Source organism: Mobula birostris, chromosome 5, assembly GCF_030028105.1.
Source record: "Mobula birostris isolate sMobBir1 chromosome 5, sMobBir1.hap1, whole genome shotgun sequence".
Taxonomy (NCBI): Eukaryota; Metazoa; Chordata; class Chondrichthyes; order Myliobatiformes; family Myliobatidae; genus Mobula; species Mobula birostris.
This window is the reverse complement of record NC_092374.1, coordinates 151,502,546-151,508,545: the sequence shown is the minus strand read 5'-3', so window position 1 is coordinate 151,508,545 and position 6,000 is coordinate 151,502,546. Positions and strand designations below refer to the sequence as shown.

The 6,000-nt window shown below is 45.0% G+C and overlaps 1 long non-coding RNA gene across 1 annotated transcript in view; it reads left to right on the top strand.

Annotated features, from left to right (window-relative positions):
* Positions 1 to 1,946: 1,946 nt before the first annotated feature.
* The window catches only part of LOC140197343 (uncharacterized), a 31,508-nt gene continuing 27,454 nt past the window's right edge, over positions 1,947 to 6,000 (top strand). Inside the window, exon 1 of the long non-coding RNA XR_011885919.1 lies at positions 1,947 to 2,043. This is a non-coding gene — a long non-coding RNA (uncharacterized lncRNA). The remainder of the gene's footprint in view (positions 2,044 to 6,000) is intronic.

Genomic DNA, 6,000 nt, shown 5'->3' with positions numbered 1-6,000 from the left:
TACTTCTATCCACAATCATTCACACCTTCCAACCCTGTGTCACCTCTTGTTTTTACAGACAGAGCAACACCACCCTCCTTGCCTGCCCACCTGTCCTTTCGATACAATATGTATCCTTGAACGTTAAGCTCCCAGCTGTAATCTTCTTTCAGCCATGATTAAATGGTTCCTGCAACATCATGCATGCCAATCTGTAATTGTGCTACAAGTTCATCCATCTTATTCTGTATACTGCATGCATTCAAATATAACATCTTCAGTTCTTTATTCATACTTTTTGATTTTGTCTGCTTTTACATTGGAACGCATCCAGCTGACTACAATCTTGCCCTATTATCAGTCTCACTACACATTGCCTTTACTTGTAAACCAACTACTTCATCCTTTGCATGGTCACTCTGGTTTCCAACACCTTGCCAAATCAGTTTACACCCTTCCGAATAACTCTAACCAACCTGCACGCAAGGATATTAGAACTCCTTGGGTTTGGGTGTAGCCATTCATTTTTGTACAGGTCATACCTTCCCCAGGAGATCCCAGTGATCCATAAATCTGAACCCCTGCCTCCTGCACCATTTCCACAGCCACACATTCACCTGCCAGATCATCTTATTCTTGCCCTCACTGGCACGTGGTGCAGGCTGCACTCTAGAGATTACTCCTCTAGAGAGCCTGTTTATCAGCTTTAATCATATAACCATATAACAATTACAGCATGGAAACAGGCCATCTCGGCCCTTCTAGTCCGTGCTGAACTCTTACTATCACCCAGTCCCACCGACCCGCACTCAGCCCATAACCCTCCATTCCTTTCCTGTCCATATAGTTGTCTAATCTAACTTTAAACGACAACATCGAATCTGCCTCAACCACTTCTGCTGGAAGCTCGTTCCACGCAGCTAGCACTCTCTGAGTAAAGAAGTTCCCCCTCATGTTACCCCTAAACTTTTGTCCTTTAACTCTTAACTCATGTCTTCTTGTTTGAACCTCCCCCACTCTCAATGGAAAAAGCCTATCTATGTCAACTCTATCTATCCCCCTCATAATTTTAAATACCTCTATCAAGTCCCCCCTCAACTTTCTACGTTCCAAAGAATAAAGACCCAACTTGTTCAACCTTTCTCTGTAACTTAGGTGTTGAAACCCAGGTAACATTCTAGTAAATCTTCACTGTACTCTCTCTATCTCTAGCTTTCTGCCTAGCTCCTTAAAATCTCGTTTCAGGACATTAGTGCTAATATTGTCATTGGTGCCTATGTTTACCAACACTTCTGGCTGCTCACCCTTCCCCTTGAGAATGCTATTGACCCAATCTGAGATGTCCTTGACCCTGGCACCAGGGAGGCAATATATATTCCAGGTGTCTCTGCCGCACCCACAGAATCGTGTCTGTGTTCCTCTGACTAAGGAATCTCCTATCAACACTGCATCTCTCTGCTTTTGTAAGCCACGGCACCAGACTCAGTGCCAGACAACCGGGTACTGTGGCTCCCCCCTGTTAGGATACACACCTCAAAAGTATTTAAATTTGTATATCTATTATTGAGGGGCATGGCCACAGGTGTACTCAGCATTGGTTGTGCATTTCCACTGCTTCTCCTGACAGTCTCCCAGTTACCTGTCTCCTGCGATCTAGTGGTGACTACCTCTCTGTAGCTCCTATTTATCACGTCCTCATTCTCCCATATGAGTCCGAAGGTCATCGAGCTGAAGCTCCAGTTCTTTAACATGTTCTCTCGGGAGCTGCAGCTTGGTCACCTGTTGAAGTTGTGTTTATTCCCAGTCTTCCTACATCCCGCAGACAGTACAAACCTCTGCCCCTGGAGTCATTCTCCTGACGCTACTCATCTCCCAATGACGATTATAACTCGTAACATTTTAATTAGTTCCTGGGATATGGAACATCACTCGTGGTCTATCATTTAATCTGGCTTTCTAGAAGATTTGCAGAGGGCGGTTAAGAATAAACCATGGACACAGAGTCACTTGAACGGGGCCTGTCAGCGACCTCAACAGAACTGTACGAAGAGGTGCTTCTCGCAGGTCAGCGGCGATTATTTTAAAAGAGAGCTTTGTGGGCATCTGTCCATTGTATTGGGTCTATCAGCGACATCAACAAAGCTGTACGAAGAGGTGTTTCTCGCAGTTCGGTGGTAATTATTTAAAAAGAGAGCTTCACGGGCATTTGTCAATTGTACGGGGCCTATCAGCAGCATCAACAGAGTTCTGAGAACTAAATGAATGTACAGAAGAGATAAGTGCAGTAGGCCAGTGGCGAGAGTAGAAGCAACAGGCTTTGGCTCAAAAGAGGCTTCGGCTCTGTGTAAAGCGTCTGTTAAGGTTTCTTTTTTGTTTTTTTTTCTCTCTTACTGTACCATTTAAATGGCTGTGGTATGTTCTTCGTGCCGGATATTGGAGAACTGGGGAGGCCCAGATTCTCCTGGGGAACTACATCTGCACGAAATGCTTCTGGCTGCAGCTCCTTGAAGACTGTGTTAGGGATCTGGAGTGGCAACTGGATGACTTTCAGCTTGTACGGGAGAGTGAGGAGATAATCGATCAAAGCTACAGGGAAGTAGTCACCCCAAAGTTACAGGAGGTGAGTAGCTGGGTGACTGTCAGGAAAAATGGAAGTAGGCAGTTAGAGAAGAGCACACCTGTGGCCGTTCCCCTCAAAAATAAGTACACTGCTTTGGATACTTTTGTGGGGGATGATCTCCCGGAGAATGCCACGGCAACCAGTTTACAGGCACTGAGCACGGGTCAGCGGTGCAGAAGGGACAGAGAGAGAAGAAGGGAGTGGTAGTGATAGGGGACTCAATAGTGAGGGAACAGACAGGAGGTTCTGTGGACATGAAAGAGACACACAGATGGTATGTTGTGTCCCAGGTGCCAGGGTCAGGGACATCTCAGACTACTTCTACAACATTTTGGAGAGGGAAGGGGAGCAGCCAGATGTCTTGGTTCATATTGGTACCAATGACAAAGGAAGGAAAAGCAAAGAGGTCCGGAAAAGGGAATTTAGAGAGCTAGGTAGAAAGCTGAGAAGTAGGACCTCCCAGGTAGAAATTTCTGGATTGCTGCCTGTGCCATGCACCAGTGACAGTAGAAACAAGATGATTTGGCAGATAAATGATTTGGCTAAGAAGCTGGTGCAGGGGCAAGGTTTCAGGTTCTTGGATCATAGGGGTCTCTGCTGGGGGAAGGGATGACCTGTTCAAAAGTGATGGGTTGCACCTGAACCCGATGGGAAGCAATATTCTCGTGGGTAGGTTTGTTAGAGCTATTGTGGAGGGTTTAAACTAATTTGGAAGGGCGGTGGGAACCCGAATAAAGGAAGTCAGGATAGGACAGTTCGTAAAAAAAAGTAAAGATAGCGTGCAGTCAGATTGGTGAGAAGGGAAGGCAAGTGATGGGACTTAGTTGTAGCCAACAGGCAGAGTATCAAAACAATAGGGATGCAGAATCTGAAAGAATAGCAAATACAGCACGCAAGGTGTTGTATCTAAATGAGCGTAATATAAGAAATAAGGTCGATGATATTGTTGCACTATTACAGATTGCCAGGTATGATGTTGTGGCCATCACTGAATCGTGGCAGAAGGATGGTTGTAGTTGGGAGCTAAATGTCCAAGGTTACACGTTATATCGGAGGGATAGGAAGGTAGGCAGAGGGGGTGATGTGGCTTTACTGGTAAAGAATAGCATCAAATCAGTAGAAAGAGGTGACATAGGATCAGAAAATGTTGAATCCTTGTGGGTTGAGTTAAGAAACTGCAAGGCTAAAAGGGCCCTAATGGCACTTATATACAGGCCTCCCAACAGTGGCTGGGAGGTGGACCAGAGATTACAACAGGAAATAGAAAAAACATAGGAGCAGAATTAGGCCATCTGGACCATCAATCATGGCCGATCCTTTTTTTAATCTCCTCCTCAACACCAGATCCTGGCCACCTCCCTGTAACCATTGACGTCATGTCCAATCAAGAACCTATCAATCTGGACTTTAAATACACCCAATGACTTAGCCTCCACAGCTGCATGTTGCAACAAATTACACAAATTTACCACCCTTTGGCTAAAGAAATTTCCCCGCATCTCTGTTCTGAAAGGGTGCCCCTCTATCCTTGGCTGTACCTTCTTGTCCTAGACTCTCCCACCATGGGAAACATCCTTTACATATCTACTCTATCTAGGCCGAGAGCCATCAAACGTTCCTCGTATGATAACTCTTTCATTCCTGGAATCATCCTTGTGAACCTCCTCTGGACCCTTAGCAATCTTTTCTAAGATGACTTGCCCAAAACTGTTCACAATACTCAAGGAGAGGCCCCACCAGTGCCTTATAAATCCTCAGCATCGCATCCTTGCTTTTGTATTCTGGACCTCTTGAAATGAATGCTAACATGGCATTTGCCTTCCTCAGCTCCGACTCAAACTGCAAGTTAATCTTCAGTGTGTTCTGTCCAAGGACTCCCAAATCCCTCTGCATCTCTGATTCCTGGATTTTCTCCAATTTTAGAAAATACCCCGCATATTTATTTCTACTGCCAAAATGGATGACCATGTATTTTTTAACATTGTATTTCACTTGCCACTTTCTTGCCCATTCTCCTAATCTGTCTAGGTCCTTCTGCTCCTACCTCTTTCCTTAACACTACCTACCCCTCCACCAATCTTCATATCATCTGCAAACTTGGCAACAAAGCCATCTATTCCATCATCTAAATCATTTATACATGTAACATGCTGTAGGATTTCACTGCTGTGTAACATGCTGTAAGGTTTCATTGATAATGTAATGGTTTGTCTGTAGCAGCAATGTTTGGGTTATGACTAGAGATAACTGGGTTTGGAATGTTGTTGTTCTTTCTTCTGAGTCTGAAGGAGAGATTTTTGTGGTTTTTTGCCGGAGAGAGATGAGGAGAGAAGACATGAACGGAGAGAGTTGGTAGACCGCTGGACGAGGTGGACTTGGAGCAAGGGTCCGAAGGGCAACGACAGTCAGAGGAGGTTGATGGTGGACGATCAGCTTATCAGTGAGCTCCAACATTGTGCAATAGACTGCTTAATAAGATTGGGCCCTTTTTATTTTTCTTTGTTTACTTTACTAACCATATAGTCAAAGTAAGAATTATACAACTTAATTGTTTAATCGCAAATTGTCTACTGTTTGTTATTTCGGGGGTACTGATTTGTAACAGGGAATGCATCGTGCAGCATACACCCAAACGAGATTTCTTAAGTTTGGACGGGCCGGGGGCTATCACCCCCTATATTAAGCCGCTAGCTGAAGCAAGAGTTACAATTGTGGGAATTGATTCCTTTGGACACTGTGTGGTTATCCTGAGCAATGAACCAGTGAGGCAGATATTTTTATTCCGGATTAATTGTTAATTCCACTGTTAAGTACTGTTGAAGTTGTGATTGTGGGCGGAGGCTTTGATAAAATGGCTGGCGCAGCTCTTGTTTTAATGCAGACCAGTGCTGAGGTGGCAGTAGCTGGGGGCGGACATTTCAAAGACAGGGTTCCCTCATTTCTGAGGAGTGAAGAGAAAGAGTGGTCAGATTTGGGATGTCTAATTAGTCCACGTCCACCGGTGAAGAGTGAGAATTCTGAGTTAGTATCCACCTTTACTTCTCTGGCGAATAAATGGAAAAATCAGATTCAAATTCCTAGATATGGCTGGCTCCACCTATTCTCTGGAATAACGCCCACCCCTAAAGGGGAGGAGGAGTATGAGCCTTGGGCGGAGTGGACCTCTCAGTTGTTAGATGAGTGGCAGTGCTCTGATGATGAAAAGTGACAGAGATTGGTTGAAAGTTTGAATGGGCAGGGCACTGACGTTGTGAGAGCCGTCAGGTTGAAATCTCCCGTAGCGACAGCTGTCAATTACATGCAAGCACTGGACAATGCTTTTAGTCCGAATGGAAGCCCAGTGGAGCTCATGGTGGGGTTTCAGAACATGCAGCAGGAGAAGGGGGAGCTTTCTGCCTACA